We start from the raw sequence: 18332 nt of genomic DNA on the forward strand, positions 1-18332 counted from the left end.
GGGACTAGAGGAGTTCTCAATTTATGGCTATATCATTGGCTCAATTAATGCCCACTAAAAATTTTATGCCATATGTGACATTAACGTAGCACCTCTGAAATAAGTGGCCAGCCCCATGGCATAAGAAATTCTGGCATTTATGGGGTTTGCTGTTTAGTAGATTGAGAAGGAAATGGCAGCCCATCCCAGTATTCTTGCCTGGAGAATCCCCGGGACAGAGGAGCCTAGTGGGCTGCCGTCTATGGGGTCGCACAGAGTCAGACACGACTGAAGTGACTTAGCAGCAGCAGCAGCAGCAGCAGATTGCCCTAAACTGCCTTTTATTCTCATCTGACTCTGTCTGGGGAGGCTATACCACAGGATCTGAGACCCTGAGCCCTGGGACCCAAGTGGATCCCCTCAGGTACACTAGGCCAGCATCCTCACCCACAGCCCCCAGGCCAGCCCCCAGCATCACCCCGAGTCTATGCTGCCCCAGGTCCCCTCCAGGGCTGCCCTTCAGGCTTGTGCAAGGGGATGTTTTCTGAGCCCTGCAGGTTTTTGTTCATCCCCATCAGTTCCCTCTTCCTCTCCCGTCTGAATGGAGTTGAAATGAACAGCTTGACTGGGAGGAGAGATGGCCTCATGCACATGGATGCTTCTAGAAGACCAGTCCACCTGGTGGATGTGGCCACAGGGCCAGGAGGGAGTCCCTCTAAACAAATGTCTCCCCCAAGGACACAGTTCCAGGACATAGGGTGGCTCAGGGTCTGTTCAAAAAAATGATGTCACAAAATGCACGTGTTCTCAGAACCAATGAGAATGCATCTGCCTTCCCAGCAACATTAGTCACATCAGACCCTTTGGGTTTCTGATGAAAGCTCTGGTTCTGTCCTTAAAATCACCCACAGTCTCAGAAGCCTTGAGGGGATCATGGCCCCTCACCAAGCCCAGCTCCAGCCTGCATGCCCTCCACAGCCTCACCAGGCCAGTGACAGGGTAGCCCCTCACCCCAAGAGCCAGTCCTGGCTCCGCACTCCAGGAAGCGGGTCCTCTCAGGCCTCCATCACTCCCCAGGCACCGGGGGACCAGCCCCCGAGCCCTCCGCCCCAGCCCTGGTCCCAGCACCAGGCACGATGTCAGAGTTATATTAAGGACTGACAGCGGCATGGGGAGGGGTGTGCGTAACCAGATAAGACCATCAGAACAGTTGTCAGAGGAGCCGGATTTATCCTGTCCCGGTCAGCTGATGGGCTCCAGTTACAGCCTGGCGGCCCGGCGGGTGCGTGAGCCTGCTGTCCACGCCGGGTACTGCATGGATTGATCGGGAGAGCGGTTTTCTTGAAGAAATGCACTCACCACACTCAGGTTAAAAATAGCCAGGAACAGAGCACTGAGGTGCTGGGTGGAAATGGCTCTGGGCGGCTCTGCTCGGGTTCGGGCAGAACTGAGGAGAGAGCTCTCACCACGACAGGATGGACCTGGCCCGGCCACTCCCAGCCCTGGGGCGGGGGCTGGGGCTGCACACACCTGCTGACCAGCGCTCTGCAGCCACATCACCACTGGCAGTGCACAAAAGGCTTAAATGGCCTCACCCCTTGGAAGAAGGCGGTCCCAGACCGGGGATGGTAAGTGGTGGCTGGCCAGGCCATCTCCCAGGCATCGCAGACCGGCCAGCCCTCTGCTGCAGGAGCCACCACCCCACACCCTGTGTCTCTGCTCTCCTCCTCAAGTTCACAGACAGCGAGAACCCAGGTGTCCAGGCTCTCCAACCGACCAAATGAGGGTGTCCTCTGGCTACTTTCCGGCTGTGCCCCAGGGCTGGCCAGCCTGCCCATGGGCCATGGGAAGTCTGTGCTGTGCACACTGCCCCTGGCGAGGAGCAAGGAACAGGGCGCCTAGTCACAGCTATTTAAAGGCCAGGAATGGACAGGTGCAGGGCGGGAGTTGTGTTGGGTGTGGGGGAGGGGCTGGTATGCAAGGCTCCCCCCTCCTGGGGCAGGAGGGACCCTGGAGGCTTCCGGGCACCCCTGCACACTCCCCACTGGAGCCTGGATGGTCTCACTACATGTTGCAGCTAGAAGGGAGAAACCACAGTGCCCGCCCGTGAGGACGCCCCAGGCGGGGTCTGGACGAGGCTGGAGGGGCAGCAGCCAGGACAGCCTGTCCCTTCCCAGGTCGGCACCCACACAGGAAGCTGAGTCAGGCCTGCAGCTGGCCCAGGCTTGCCTGGAGACCCAGAAGCAGTTTTCAGGCCTCCAAAAGCCCGAAAACCCTGGCTCCTGATGCTGGGAATGCACGAAGCAGGAACCAAGTTTCCTATGTCATTTCCAAGTGGACTTTAGCCTTCCCACTAAAGCATTCTCCTCCTCCTAATGGTTAGAGGTCCACTCAGACCCTCCTGGGTGAGGTCATGTCCCCACCACACTCAAAGACTCCAGGCAAGTTTCTTTATCTGAGCCTCAGTTTCCTCATCTTTAAAATAGAAGGATGGGAATTCCTTGGCAGTCCGGTTGGTTAGGACTCCAGACACTTCCATTGCAGCAGCCACGGGTTCAATTCCTGGTCCGGGAACTAGGATCCCACATGCTACATGGTATGGCCTAACAATAATAATAATAAAATGGGAGGATGGTGGCATTCCTACCTGCCTCAGGGAGGCACGGTGCACCCAGTTGATGGGCCAGGGCCAGGGCCAGAGCCTAACAGGCATGCTGTAAACAGTGGCTGCTACAAAGCCTCTGGGAAGACAGAGCAGGTTGGCCTAAGTCTCACTAACGTGTAAATGACTGCTACAATCCTCCACTCTGGAAAGGGCTCCTGGGGTAGTTGGTGAGGGAGAACAGAGAGACTAAGGGGAGGTACTCTGCCCCAGGCACCGTAGGTCTATCCTGACTCTGGCCTAGTTGGGCTGGGGCCACGGAAGAGGTGGAGGGTCCCACCCCAGGACCCCCGTCCAGGTGCTCAGTGTCGATCTTAGCAGTGGTGACTCAGCACAGCAGGGCTCCACCAGGGTTGGCTAATGGGGCTTCTGCCCTACAGCGGGCAGGTGGGGGTTGGCACTTGGAAAACACCCCTGGCCCATGGGCTCCTCCAGGGGATGGAGAGAGGCAGAGCGAGCCGGCCAGCTGGGCAGTGTCTCTGCCCAGCTCTGCCCTGGACAGTGGAGGCACAAGGGTCTGCAGTCGGCGCCTTCTGCGAAGAGGAAGTTGCCTTGTCCCCCTAGCCCGTCAGCTCTACTTCTGGGCTGATTGGACGCAGAGCCCAGGCTGGGATCCGGAAGCTGTGGGGCCAGCAGGGCCCCGGGTGTGAAAGGTAGGGATGGGGCTTGGCATCCACATGGTTCATCTCACCTGAAGGCTGGCCCCGCAGAGATGTGGCCGCCCTCCCTGTCCTGTACCCTGGAACCACAGCCACTAAGTCATACCCACACTCCTCACTATGCATAGCCTGCCTCGGGAGCGCCGGTGTCCCTGGCTGAGACGGCAGGGCAGGGATCCTGGGAGCACCCCCACCCACTCAATGCCCTGTCCCTGCCAGTGTGGGGTGGCCTGGAGAGCCCTGAGAACCCGTTTGTTCCATCATCTTAAGAGGCGGCCACTGAAGGTCCTCCCACCCTCCAGGAGCCCCTGCAGCCCCTGCCCCTGCCCCTGCCGTTCTGCTGCCCTCCGAGGTCACATGGGAAGACAGGTGGTGGGACTGGACTTGTGACCAAGGCGGGCAGGATGGGGACGAGGGGAAGCTTCCTGACCCCTGTGAGCATCATGATCCCCCATCACCTTTCAGAGGAGGTGGCTCATTCACCCAGGAACAGGGATTCCTGAGGGAGGTGAGGGCTCAGCTGATCCAAAACCAGGGGGACATTATGGGGGGATCTGGGCTGGGGAGGAGCTGGAGACGGCCAGAGCAGCCATGATGCAGAGACAGCAGATGCACGCACAGTGTCCCTGTCACCCAAGAGCCGTCAGCGGATGCCTACATCCCTGGAGGCTTGGTATAAACAGGCTGCAACCCATGGTGCTCTGGGAAACTGAGGAAGAGTCTATGTCCACTCTGAGGGGGGCGGTTAGCACAGGTGGGGAGGGGACTTGGGCTGTGAGCTAAAGTGGGGATTCTGACCAGAGAATCAGGGGGTTGGTGGGAACACCCCCCCCCAGAGCCCTGCTCCACTTTCAGCCCCACCCTTGCCCAGGCCCTCGGATCAGCACACACGTGGCAAGTTAGAGACGAGCCTGTAGGGCCCTTCCAGGAAAAGAGAATGAAAACGCCAGCAGGCACAGGACTCCTGGTGGACACGGTGTCAGAAGGGGAACATGAGGAACCTCCCAAAAGGAGAGGAAACCTCAGAGTCTAAACCCAATCCCAACCTCTCCCAGCTGTCCTGGGACTGGAGGCTCCCAGGGGAGCACCCCTCCTGGTTAGCGGGCCCACGGGATCTCCCCTGGGACAGGGACCCGGGGCCAGTGGGCTGCAAGACCACAGAGACAGACTTGAGTCTGACCCCGCTGCCCCAGGCTAAACTCCTGCCCTGGTCAGAGAAGCAGCAGCAGCTTTGTTGCCAGGTGGGTGGTCAGATGATGTGGGTAGTCATGGGGTCCAGGTAGTTAGGGGTGCAGGCAGTCAGGAGTGCAAGTAGTTATGGGGTGCAGACATTTGAAGGGTGTGGGCAGTTGGCAGATTCAGGCTGGAAGACCAGCATCTGGGGCCAAGGCAGGGGTGGTCAGTCTGCTCGAGTCCAGGCACTTCCCAGGCCACTTTGGGGCCTGGACCCCCTGGAGGTGAGACTGGGGGGCCCTCTGAGACCCTCGGAACCAGCTGTTGTTGGGCAGTGTTCTCTGATGACAGACTGCCCCCAGAGTGTCTCACATGAAACGGGCCAACTGGAAGAACTGTCAGAGCAGCTCAGGGACCAGAAGTCTCCCTGCCAAGCGGCCCCACAGGCCAGGTCAGGTGGAAGGACAGGCCAGCCGCTGGGCCCGTTGTCCTGTGTCTGCCTTGGGAAGAGTCCAGGTCTCATCTCCAGGCCACTCCAGGGCACGTGGAGGCACAGAGACCCCTGCACAGATGGTCCATGTAAAGCCCATTTCTGCAGGGCCAGGCGTCCAGCCCCCACTCTGAGCAAATTGAATACTCGGTGGCCGAAGGAAGAGATTCACTCAGGGAGGTGACCCTCGCTGGCCACACCTCTGCCCTCCAGGGCTTTGCTGATGACAGGAGCTGTGGCCAGTCTGTGTGGAGCCGCAGACTCAGACGTGGGCTTGGCCCTGGAATCGCTGTGTCAGAAGTTCTTTTCCAGCCTGGCAGGGCCTTGTCCAGAGCTGCTGCGCCCCTCGGTGGGATGACCCCTTGAGGTGCCACGGGGACATGGGCTGGCCCAGCACTCTGAGCACCCTACACCCTCCTTGGAGAGGTTTGGGGGTGCTCAGACCCCTCATCAGAGACTCAGGGAGAGGAGCCCCTGCCAAGAATAGCCTCTATGCCTTTACTGATGGTTCTTATGGGCAGCCCAGCATGGCCCCTGGGGTCCCTCTGTGAAGGCCTGGAGACAGAGGACGAGTCACCACTCTGGGGCTCAGCAGGATGAGGCCTGTCTGATGGGTGATGTGGGAGACTGTGCCCCCTCCAGTGCCCAACAGAGGAGATGTAGCCCCACTCTGGGGTCCAGGTGAGGACTCAGGACACTTAGACTAAGTGTCCGAAATACCATCCCCAGACCTGGTCTGTCTCGGGGAGGGTGGGACCGGCAGAGGGAATTTTGGGATGTGTCCAGCAACAGTCAGAAAGGCCTTGAGGACACAGAGCGCACCCCTTCTCTGCAACCTCTCCCCACCTCACTGCTGCATGAGCTGGACCAGACTGCTCGGGGGTCCTACAGGCTCGATGCTCTAGGGCTGACCCAAGGAAGAGCCCACCCTTACCCCATGCCCATAGGACACCCAAAGGCAAGTGGGTGGGCAGATGGGCAGCTCCTGGGCCTCCAGAGGTCAGCAGTGAGACGCACGCTGGCAGAGAGCAGGGCAGGTATCCCTTCCCCTTCACGTGATGCATTATGCGGGTCCCTCAGGACAGGGAAGGGCCCCTTGGCCTATGTGACCCAAACCTGATGGGAGACCAGAAGCCTCTTTTCCAGATGCCCTGGGAGACAGTGGCTTCTGCTCTCATGCCCTCCTTGATGCTTCCAGGATGTGCCCACCCAGAAAGGAGGGAGGTGACCACAGGCCCCTTCCCCACAGCTCCCCCGCTCCCCGCCCCCCAGAGAGGATGCTCAGCCCATTAAGCTGCCTGGCGGCTCCCGTATCTGCATCTCCTGCCTGACACCTTTGTTATCAGAGGAGCCGGGCCAGAGGTCCAGGCAGCATGCTGTTGGATCACGCTGCCCCGCAGCGCCCTGAGGTCACAGCCCCATCTGAAGCTTGGGAGGTCTCTGATGCGGCGACACTGAGGAAAGGACCAGGTGGTCTGGGGACCGAGCGTTCCAGACAGCGGGAAGAGCAGATGCCAGGGCTCTGGGGCAGGGTCAAGCTTGGCAGTGGTCCTATAGAGCCTGTGCGTGGCAGCCCAGGATACAGTGCTCCCCCGTCTGGTGATGGGGTCACCCACCCAGGCTAGGTGGACCCCAGAGTTGTCGGGAGTTGGGGAGGAGGCTGGGGCACCACGTCCGCCTCAGATGGGCACCCTATAGGATTTGAACAGCACCAGGAGATGTGTCTGCCAATCACCCTCGCAGCTTCGTGGGTCTGAGTATTTTTAGCTTAAAAATAGCCCCATCAGAAGGTAGTTTAAGACACGTATCAGTGACAGGGCCTTGTCATCTCACTTGCCTGGGGTCTGTCCTGGGACCCACCAGCGGCTCCACTACATCCTGTTTTAGTATGCTGGGGGAGGGGCAGCCCTGAGACTGAGCGGGTGGTAGAAGGGTTGTGTGGGATCAGAGGTTCTAGAGCCCTGGGCAGCCCGCAGCCACTGGGGGCCACCCTCAGGCTCTGCCTCTGGGTTCTCAGCCAGGGTTGGGGCCAGGGTCACTGGCTGGGCCCCTCTGAAAGCCCACCCAGGTCGCTGCTCACAGACCCCAAAGAGGGCTGGGGCCACACAGAGTCAGAGAGAAGATGCTGGTCCTGGGCCAGCAGGCAGCACATGGGCACCGTGTCCACTGTTCAAGGCTGGTTTCCACCCAAGTCAGGGGAGGGGGATCCCAAGATGCCACATGACACACTGGCTACTTGGAGAACCAGGGCTCCTGGGTTTGCATGGGAGTCACAGCTCCCAACCCACAGCAGTGCACACGAACGCTGACTCACACACACACAGGGTAAGACATTCTTACACACACATGAACACACAGATCCACACGCAGACCTACGATCACACTCACACAGACACTGCACACTCAGGCTCGTCTGCACACTTGCACCCCCATCAGAGACAAGACCTTGGGTACCGCCTAGTGGTGATGTCCTGTGACACACACGACCAGGAGGAGAAAAGTCCCACTGTCTGGGGTGTTTTCTCAAGCAGACCACGGGGCACAGTCCACCTCCCTGATGGAGATCAGACGTGGGGGCACCGCTTGACCGAACTCTGAACTTGACCTGCTTCCAGAGTTCCTGACACTCTCAGATGACATTTGCCCAAATAAAATGTTTTCTCCCGTAAAGCACTCAAATCGCGTTCAGTTCAGCTCAGTTCAATTCAGTCACTCAGTCATATCCAACTCTTTGCAACCCCATGGACGGCAGCATGCCAGGCTTCCCTGTCCATCACCAACTCCTGGAGCTTGCTCAAACTCATGTCCATTGAGTCAGTCATGCCATCCAACCATCTCATCCTCTGTCATCCCCTTCTCCTCCTGCCTTCAATCCTTCCCAGCATCAGGGTGTTTTCTTTTTTTTTTTTTTCGGGGTGTTTTCAAATGAGTCAGTTCTTCATATCAGGTGGCCAAAGTATTGGAGCTTCAGCTTCATCATCAGTCCTTCCAATGAATATTCAGGACTGATTTCCTTTAGGATGGACTGACTGGATCTCCTTGCAGTCCAAGGGACTCTCAAGAGTCTTCTCCAACACCACAGTTCAAAAGCATCAATTCTTCAGCACTCAGCTTTCTTTACGGTCCAACTCTCACATCCATACATGACTACTGGAAAAACCATAGCTTTGACTAGATGGACCTTTGTCAGCAAAGTAATGTCTCTGCTTTTTAATAGGCTGTCTAGATTAGTCACAGCTTTTCTTCCAAGGAGCAAGTGTCTTTTAATTTCATGCCTGCAGTCACCATCTGCAGTGATTTTGGAGCCCAAGAAAATAAAGTCTGTCACTGTTTCCATTGTTTCCCCATTTATTTGCCATGAAGTGATGGGACCAGATGCCATGATCTCAGTTTTTTGAATGTTGAGTTTTAAGCCAACTTTTTCACTCTCCTCTTTCACTTTTATCAAGAGGCTCTTTAGTTCTTCGTTTTCTGCCATAAGGGTGGTGTCATCTGCATATCTGAGGTCATTAATATTTCTCCCGGCAATCTTGATTCCAGCTTGTGCTTCATCCCACCCGGCAGTTTGCATGATGTACTCTGCATATAAGTTAAATAAGCAGGGTGACAATATACAGCCTTGACGAACTCCTTTCCCAATTTAGAACCACTCTGCTGTTCTATGTCCAGTTCTAAATCACGTTAATATGTGATTAGTGGAAGTACCTAAGTTTATCTTCCCAAGAATCTCACTGTAGAGTGGAGACACTGCTCCACCTGGAGACCCTCAAAGTCTGGGCCTCGGTGCGGGGTGGGGGGCACCTGTACAGCGTCAGGACCATCCCCATCAATGTCAGCCAGTGTCCCCACATCCATTCCTGCCTCTACCTCCATGACTTGGACCCCCTCCCTTGTCCCCCACTATGCGTGTCTCCCAGGGCACCCCAAGCCAACAGTAATTGATAATTCATAACAGCAGTCTCCTTGCCTTAAACAAAGATCAAGTGTATTTCAGAGAGTATTGGGGCTTCCAGACAAATGGCCCAAAGGCAAGCTGCTCTCTGAAAAAACGTCCCTGTCAGTCCCCTTAAGCCCTGGTAAAGGCCACCTGCTGCCTCCCCCTCCCCAAGTGATGGCTCTTGTTAAAATTTGGTGAGATGGCACCCATGCCAGACTCCAGAAGGGGTGCATGCCTCCTTGCACCCCCCATTCCCATGCTGTAATTTTCCAACTCTCACCACAGATAAACTTACTTATTCCACAAAAATGTTTTGCAGGAAGAAATGATTCTTTGCTCAGTGTCCATGAGTGTGTCTTGGAAGAAAAGGTACGAGGAGCAGGAGGAAGCCCAAGCCAGGCAGGGCAGAGGGCCAGGGCCAGAGAGAGAACACTCACGGTGCAGCCGGCCCCAGGCCAGGGAGGTAAGGCTTCTGGGGTCCCTTCCTTTGCTGCTGAACCTCCCCCTCCACAGAGCTCCATGGAGGCCGCTCTGAGTGCACACATGCTGTTCCCTCCACCCCGATGCTGTTCCTCCTCTCCCCCTCTCTCCTGCTCAGCTGTTCTCCGTCTGCATGGAGATCCCCGCCCCCTGCCTTCAGAGTTCCTCCCAGTGTGAAACAGACGCGTGTGTGTCGCTGTCTCATGAACGTCCTCCTGCCCCTGGTGGGGTGGGCCAGCCACAGTGGCTCCCACCTTCATTGGATCAAGCTGCCTCATGGACCTATGACCCGAGCCCAGGCATTTCACCAGGCCCTGCAACCCTGAGCACCGCCCAGTGGCTTCTCTCGACATGTTGGGATGGGGGTCCTGCCCAGGCCCCCAGACCCCCACTCTCTAGTGCCTGGCTCAGTTTTGGGGGTCCTACTTTGAGGCCCAGTGTGGGGGTGACGCCTCAGGGACTGCCTCTTCTCCCTGTCCAGGAGGGGCTGAGTAAGCTGCAGTCATGGAGAAGGCTCAGCACCCACCAGGCCAGAGGGCAGGGAGAGAGGTGGGCATCAGGACCCCGCAGGTCCAGGGAGAACTTTGTGGCCACATAGGCTCTGGATCCTGTGCACTGAGGCTGGAGGCCCTGAGGTCCTGTTCTGGCCTGTTCTGGCCTCTTCTGACTGCCACTCAACGCTGCTGCTCCACGGAGCCACTAGGGGGCACCCACTGCCTGTCCACCAGACCCTTGGCTCTTGTTGGACACCCCGCAGCCAGGACAGACCTGGGGCATGGGAAGAGGACCTCCCACCCAAGACCCTGCAGGGTCCCCTGTGGGGTCGGCAGGAACAGGGCTGGGGTCTCACTGACCTTGAACCTGAGGGATTGGGCCACTCAGCCAAGCCCTCACCAAGGTGCCCTGTAGGTGACCGCGTGGAGACCACAGGTGTAGCAAGGGACTTGCCCTGCCCAGAGGAAGGCCTGTTCCCGGAAGTGGGTGCCAAGCTCTGACCGACGACCACCGTTCAGATGTGCCAGGCGCTCAGCCTCTGTGTACGGAACTCACCCTGCTGACCTGAGTCACCTTCCTCCCCACAAGCCCCCTGCAGGGGAAAGGGGTGAGGGGAGGTGGGGCAGGGCCAGACCCAGGGCGCCCACCTGCCATGGACTTAAACAGCCTGGAGGAAGAGTGACGGGCACCTTCCTGGGGCCCAAGGGGCTGGGTGACCCCTGGATGGGAAGCCTCACTGGTTGGCCGTTGGTAGTCCCTGCTTGGCTGCTCCCCAGGCTCCTGTCTGCCTGTCATCCATCACGTCATCAGCACACATCTGGGGCCTCTCAGGGCCGGCAGCAAGGAGACCAAGTGGGGCCTGCCTCTTCTCCACAAGTGGAAAAGACCCTTTGCCAGACAGTGGCCAGGGCTGGGGAGGGGTCCATGGGGGCCAGTGCCAGCAAGGAGGGCTTCCTGGAGGAGGCGACACATGCATTGCATCCCGGCAGCACAGGAGGCTTCTCTGGGGCCCTGACAGGCTTCCTGGCCCTTCCCACAGGGTCACGAAGATTCCAGAGGATGGGGATGCCATCGTCCACCCCTTCCCCAGCTCCAGTCACAGTCGGGCCACCTAGGGAGCTGAGGACGAGCCCACTGGGGTCTGTACCCACAGCCCCCCAGGCCTCTCCTGGGCGGGGGTGCCGCTGAGCCCTCAGCGGTGGGCAGTGACCCTCCTGCCCCTCTCCCTGTGGGACATGCCAGGTGGGCCTGGCTTTCTCAAGGGACACGGTACTTTATGGAGCATTCATTATTGGACACAAGGAATGATGTGTTCCGGGAAGTTCCACAGCTATATTTAGCCCAGTGTCTTTTAGGCCCGAGGCTGCTCACAGGAGGAGAACCAGGCCCCACCCTCACCCCTCGTCCACACTCAAAGGCCAGGGCACAGCCCCCTCCGCTGGAGACCTGCTGTGTCCTTGGTCTGTACAGTGGACAGCAGCAGCACCCATCCCATCTACAGCCCACCTGCCCCCAGCAAGTCCTCAACATCAGGGCGCTGCTGTCTGTGATGGCCTCAGGGGCATATCTTAATTCATCTTAATTCCTCTGCCTGGACAGTACCCACTCCCCACCCCCCTGACCACCCCCCCACCCCCACCATGGGCAAAGACACAGGAAACCCCGGACCTGAGCCGGGGCGGGAACTCAGGGGTGTGGCTGCAGGAAGCAGGAGGTGGGGAGGGAGGCTCTGGGGACAGGGTCTGTGGAACCTAGTGAGAGGCCACCCTCTACCCGCTCCCCTGGCCAGGGGGCTGTGGGCTTCAGGAGTCTCTTCTTAAGAAGCCAGACTCTCCACTGGACCCCCCGCCCCAGGTTAGACACCTGACAGCTGTCCTACCCAAATGGCAGGGGCTTGGCACTCTCCCCCCGTGTTGCCTGGGGGCTCCCCACGCTCCACAGGCTTTTCTCAGTGCTGTTGGACCCTTCAGGTCTCACCCTCCCTCAGGAAGCTGTGACACAGGCCTGGCTGGGCCCCCTGCGGGGAGAGGAGTCACCCCTCTCAGCTTGCCTGTCCCCCAGCCCCTACACCCCATAATCAATGGCTCCTGGGGAACCCCCCACCTCCAGTGTCTGCAGTAAATCAGCTCAGCCTGGGCTCTGCAGGCGGGTGGAGCTGGGCTGGTACTGCAGAGGCTGCGAACGGACAGGGGTCTTGGATACCTCTGGCCCAGTGCGGCTCCAGGACCAGGCTGAGCTCCTAGGCTGGGCAATGGGGGATCCCACCTCCTTCCTGGGGTCTACAGGGCCACAGGGCATCCTCCAGCCTCCCCTTCACCTCCTTGGTCTCTTTCTCCTCTTCAGCTCCATCCCACTCTTCGAATATGCTGTTCTCTCTGCCTGGAAGACGCCCTAGGTCTGCCGAGCGCTGCCTTCCTGGCCTTGGTTCTCAGCACCAAGGTCCCCTCCTCCAGGGGCCTCCCTGACAGCCAATCTCACATAACCCTGCCTCTGTTACAGATCTTCTGTGACCTTCTTGCCCTGGCTACCACCAGGTTCTGTCTCTCTGTCCTCTCTGACTACTCTCCCTCCTTTAAGCCCACACGACAGGAGCTTGTCTGCTACTCCCATGCCTGGCACAGAGCAAGGGCCACATCCGCCAGGGTCTCGAGAGATGGTTTATCCTCCTACCCCACCCCCCACCCCCCAAGTCTGGGGAGCTTCAGGAATGACCCATCCCGAGGACAGCACTATTGACCAGACCCTCACCCTCAGCAGCAGGGGCCTGGGGGAGAGGTGGTCCTGTCCACCCTCAGGATAATAAACAGATGCCATGGCTCTGGAAATTCTCTGTCCTTAGGGAAAGAAACTGAATCCTTTGGAAAGGACAACAGAGGGTCACACAGTGGGTCCTTAGTAGGTGAGGACTGATTCCCCACATGGCTGGTGACCTCTCCACTTCCAGGCTCCAGGCTCCTGCTGCTGCTCTACTTTCTCCAGAAAACTCCTACGCAGCCTCCAAAGACCTACCCAGAAGGCCCCTTGCCCTGAGAAGCCCCTCCAGGTGCCGTATTCACTTGGGCCAAGTGAGGGAACTGGCTCAGAGGTCAGGTCTGAGTCTGGTCAGGTTCAAGGTCAGGTCACACTGAGAGAATTCCCACCCAAACCTCTGCAATACCCTTGGCAGGTACCAGAACAGAGGCGCCCAGCAGGGATGGAGTTCTGAGCAGGGACAGGTAATCTTCCGGGGGCACAGGAGGGCTTCCTGGAGGAGGAGAACAGCTGGCAAAGAGAAAAGGGGGAGAGGAGGAAACCTGACAAGGATCAGGGAGACACTCATGAGAGGGAGAAAGGGAGCAAGGCAGGGTGAATACACCCCAAGCTGCCCATACAAGGACAGGGTAGGGTGGGAAACACGGGTGGGAGAGTGGGGTGGGAGGCTGCAGAAGCCAGCAGGGGCTGGGGAAGCCCCTATTTGGCCTGGGACTGGCTCCCCCAGGCATCTCCTTCTTTGAGGGGGACAGACAATGATCCCATCCCCCAACACCCTGAACTCCTCTTTCCAGATTGGGACACTGAGGCACAGAGCAGCTCAGCATGTGGCCAGAGGCCAGTGGGGAAGAGGGGCAGCGTGAGTGGTCACCACAGCTCCTGAGTGCACACCCTTAGTTCTGTCCTCAGGCCCACAGGAGCCGGGTTCCTCCAGAAGCACCCACGGGGCTGGATGTCTGACCCTGAGCTTGGCACCTCACACTGGGCTCCCCTCTTCCCCCAGTCTCTAAAACAGGGGGAGGGGTGACCGGGGACCCTGTGCCGATGTTAGCTCTTTGTGCCACGCTGCTCCCCACCTGGGCCTGTTTTCCCACATAGTCAAGAGCAGGAACCTAGCCGGGATGGAGTTCTGAGCAGGGAGAGGCAATCTCCCGGGGACCCAGGAGGGCTTCCTGGAGCAGGGGACACCCAGAACAGCCAGCAAAGAGAATAGGCAGAGAGGAGGAGACCTGGCAAAGATTAGGGTGACACTCATGAGAGGGAGAAAGGGAGGAAGGCACAGTGGATACACCCCAAGCTGCCCACACAAGGGTAGGGTAGGGTGGGAAACAATGGGGTGGGAGGCTGCAGAAGTCTGAGATGAGCCCAGAGCTGCCCTGTGGTGATGGAATTCAGCTTGGCTAGGCTGTGGGGAGAAGTGGGGTGCGGTAAGCACCAGGCAGCCCATCACCTCAACTTTATGGTGGGTGAGCCATGAGTCACTGCAGGTTACAGGCCAGGCCATGCGCCGCCTGCCTCCCCAGGGCACCCCAGTCTGCAGTCGGGGTGCTGCCAAAGGTCAGGGCGGTCTGTGCTGGGAAACACCCTCTCCCAGGCGCCACGGGCCCAGGCGCAAAGTCCAGAGCTGCCTGCTTGCAGGGCCCGGGAATCTGCCCAGAGGCACTCCACAGGGCAGGAAAGGCAGGGAGCAAGAGCCCTGGCAGAGCCCAGAGCTCATAATCCAGAAAAGCCCTAGTGAACCCCAAATGGCCAGGGTGGCTTCAGGACAGCTGAGGTGTCCAGCTCCCTCCCTCACAGTTGGGGAGGTTAAGGACTGAACAGCTTCTAATCTGTGAAGGTACACGCAGGCCTTCAATCACCCTATGGGTGAAAGTTTTCACTGAAACCTTGGGTTGGGAGGGGAGGAAACAGGCCTCACGAACAAGGCTGCTGCGTCCTTCAGCACTTCTGCAAAGGGTTCTGGCAGCATTTACTAAAATAACACGTTCTCAGAGCTGTCCCCAGCAAGCCCACTTCTGGGAATTTATAAAGGTTCCCAGATGTGCCAGCAGGCCACTCGACAAAGCAGTTTCCATGGCCAAGAAATCACCCTGGACACACCAGAATGTCCATCCTCAGTGGCTGGCTGAACCCGCCATTCCTCGTCCCACCACAGAGTTCTGTGAGGCTGCTCAAGAACACATGCTCATGTGGAAGGATCCATATAGACTGTTCAGGAAAAAAATTAAGCTAATGGCAGGAGATACAGATTTGTTCAAAATAAATGAGCACCTTGCCATAGTCTGATGTCTGTGTGTTTGTGTAAAGGGGCAGGTGAGTCAGAACAGAGAGCAGATCCTGAGGTCTGGGGGAGCCCATGGGTAGGGGGAGGGCAAAATAGCATTGGTTTTCTTTCAGAAACTGTTACTGCGGACATAAATTACTTTTGTAATTCATAAAGGCCAACAGGAAATCCTATTGAGGGCTGTGCTTTGATGTCAAAAATTTAAAAAAAATAAAAATTCCTTTGCCTGATACACCAGGTCTATTTATGCTCCCCAGGTGTCTTCCACCATCAGCCACCCAGTTCCAACCACTTGCTCACTTCAGTCACTACCCATGTGCCTTAAAACCCTCTCCCCTAAAAGCTCTTTCCTCTCAGCTTATTTGGCAAACTCCTACTCACACCTCAAAGCCCTATCCAAATGCCCTCTCTTCTGCAAGGCCAACAGACACACTTCTGGCTGGATAAGCCCCTGGCTGGGGATCAGACTGACCTGGGGGCCTCTCAGCCCTTCCTTGCTGAGCCCTGCATTTGCCTCTAGCTTTTAACAGAGAAGTAGGGCCTCCTGGCAGGAGTGTTTCCAGGATTCACAGAGGGACCTACCCCATCAGGCTCTCAGCATTTGATGATATGATAATGGTGATGACCATGGTGAGTGTGAGAACCATGAGCCAGGCCAGGCTGAGCTCCCTCGGAGGTTGGGCTCATCACCCCACTTCTCAGACGTGGAGACCAAGACTCACAGGTTGCCCTCACCTACCCTAGACCAACAAAATGAAGGCCATACTGGACCTTGCTCCAGGCGGCCTCTATTGAAATTGGAAACAGCACACATGTTCATAAACTGGTGGGCTGGGCTTCCCTGATGGATCAGTGGTAAAGAATCTGCCTGCCAAAGCAAGAGACACAGGTTCGATCCATGATCCAGAAAGGTCCCACATGCCACGGAGCAACTAAGCCCGTACACCACAACTACTGAGCCTGTGCTCTAGAGGAGCACACAACTACTGAAACCCACGTACGTAGTGTCCACGCTCCACAAGAGAAGCCACTGCAATGAGGAGCCTGCGCACTGCAACTAGAGAGGAGCTCCTGCCCGCCACAACTAGAGAAAAGCCAGTGAAGACACACACAGCCAAATTAATAAAATAAAAGTATTTTTGAACAAACAAACACTGGTTGGTTAGGGCCCCAAACTCACTTCCTAATGGTCCCTGGAGTCTCCTGGGTAACTGGTCAGTGGCTACAGGGCCAGGCAGCTCAGCCACAGCTGGGAAATGGATGGTGGAAGGAGCCTCCCCTGCCCCACCCAGGGTCAAGAGGAAAGTGCCTGGTGGAGGAGTGCCAGCTGGACAAAGGTCACATTTCACCTCTTCCAGGGCTGTGGCCTCAACTTAGAGTGTTCAGTCCTCAGGAAGGAGGCCAGGCTCACGCTGACCCTGGGATGTCCCTGGCAGGCCTCAGTGGGACAGGGGGCAGAAGCTGGAAAGGGCTACCCCTCCTTGTGCAGATTTGGGCCAGTTCACGTCTCTGGACTGTTTCCCTGTCTGTAACACTAGGCTGCACCAGCTCATCTTTCTGTGGATCCAGGCAGGCTGACCCTTCTTAGAAGCAAAATCAATCCAGGTCCGAGTCTGGAGCTTGGGGACCACTAGAAATGACGCTCTGCAGTTACAGGGGGTCTGTGCAGTGAGGCTGTAGTGAGTGGGGAGCTGGGAGCTGGGGGCCAATGTGGAAAGGACCCTTGTCCCCAGGCAAGATGTCCCTCCCCAGAGGGGCATCCTCACCCCCTGGTGGCCCCAAGTTGAGTTGAGAAAGGTGAAAGGGGAATTTATTTCCCTTCCATCTCCTCCACCTCCATCTGAAACTGCCTACAGGGGCCAAGATGGGGGCAGAGGGGAGGTGCTGGTGTTCTCCAGCCAAGGCCAGAGGATTACTCAGCCAGATAAGCCCCCAGAAGGCTCTGGCCAGAGCAGGCTCGTTTATCAGACTTGGGCAAAACCAACAGAGGAAAATGCCACAGCAGGGCTGGGCAGACACCCCACCCCACCCCTCCACTCTGCACAGACCTCTGCAGGGCCTTTTGTGCTCCTTGTCCCAGCACTGGGACTGGCCCTGACGTTGCAGGCTTATCTCCATGAAAAACATCCACCTCCTTGAATCAACGGAGCAAATGCCACCAGCTGTCGGCCACACAACTTATCAACCCCATAAGTGGGGAAAGTGTGAACAGCCTTTGAGCAGAAACCAGGAGATCAAAGAAAATTGCTCTGTGGACAAACTTGGGAGGCCCAGCACATCCTTCTACCTGCATCCCAGAAAGGGTACCAGCAGTTGGGGACCCCACTCCTCCCACCTTCCTGCTGAGACCTCACCTCCTTGCCCAGGAAAGGCCTCTGTGGGGCTGCTTCTTACTCTGTAAGCTCTAGGTAAGCACCCTTTACCTGACAAACCACAGAGAAAACCGACAAAAGCAAGATACAGCCCTTCCTCACAGGTGGGAGCAGAGCAGAGGGTGTGACAGACATCAAGTAATAAACGCAAAACAAACATGTTGTACATGTCATATTGCTTAGTCCAGCATTGCTGAAGGGCACCTGGGGAACATCAGTCCTGTGAAATGCTCCTCAAAACAGGGTTCGCTGGCCAGTGCCTTTGGACACTGCTGGATGTCAGTCTCCCAGCCCCAGCCCCTTGCTCATCACTATATGACAGGTTAGCCAGTCCTCCCAAATACAGTCTTTGTGGGCCAGTTTCACTTTGTTTCACCCTGATTCTTAATTCCAGACAAGGACTGCCTACAAAGCCCCACGATCTCGCTTTTAGAAACCTGTTCCACATCTCCCACTCATTCAAAGAATTTAAGACCCAGAGAAAGTGACCCTGTCCCCATGAAGATGGAGCTACATGTAGCTCCATCAAGTCACCTGGGCACTCTCCAAGTCACCCCCAAACCTTCCAACTTCAGGCCTGCTTCTTGATGGCAAAGATATAGAGACCCTTCCCCACCAGGAGAAGGCCTATGTGTTTAGCATAAGCTGATTGAGAAAAATACATAAAAACCAAAAATTACAACTAGTCACGCCATTCAAAGACATGTGGATTTTCTGTGTGGCTTCAGTGGCAAAGACATAGGAGTGCACATACTTGTCCATCTGCTGTGGGAGTTGTGGGTGCTGGGGTCTGGCTCTGAACCCACCCCCAGGCCACAAGCTCCTATGATTTCGCTGTCTTCTGAGCACACAGGCATGAAGGGCTTCTGGGGATAAAGACACTGAGGCTCAGGGAGGGACAGGGTCTTGCTCAAACAAACCAACAAGTCAGTGATGGATGTCCGGTCTCCTGAGACCAGGTCAAATGACCCTCCTGCCAACCATCTTTCAGGGCAATGGTGTCCAAGTCAGGAGTCGGCCACAAAGGAGCCGTGCAGGGAACCAGTGACC

At 57.2% G+C, this 18332-nt stretch overlaps 2 long non-coding RNA genes across 2 annotated transcripts; one reads left to right on the forward strand and one right to left on the reverse strand.

The window, feature by feature from the left end:
* Positions 1-846: 846 nt before the first annotated feature.
* LOC109567270 (uncharacterized) lies at positions 847-12335 on the forward strand. The gene is made up of 3 exons (XR_011570123.1): positions 847-1607; positions 9220-9363; positions 12219-12335. It is a non-coding gene; the product is annotated as an uncharacterized lncRNA (long non-coding RNA).
* LOC139186534 (uncharacterized) lies at positions 7648-12234 on the reverse strand. Its single transcript, XR_011570124.1, has 2 exons — positions 12078-12234; positions 7648-8542 (listed from the first exon to the last, which is right to left on the reverse strand). It is a non-coding gene; the product is annotated as an uncharacterized lncRNA (long non-coding RNA).
* Positions 12336-18332: the final 5997 nt, after the last annotated feature.

This window comes from Bos indicus, chromosome 13 (genome assembly GCF_029378745.1).
Source record: "Bos indicus isolate NIAB-ARS_2022 breed Sahiwal x Tharparkar chromosome 13, NIAB-ARS_B.indTharparkar_mat_pri_1.0, whole genome shotgun sequence".
NCBI lineage: Eukaryota > Metazoa > Chordata > Mammalia > Artiodactyla > Bovidae > Bos > Bos indicus.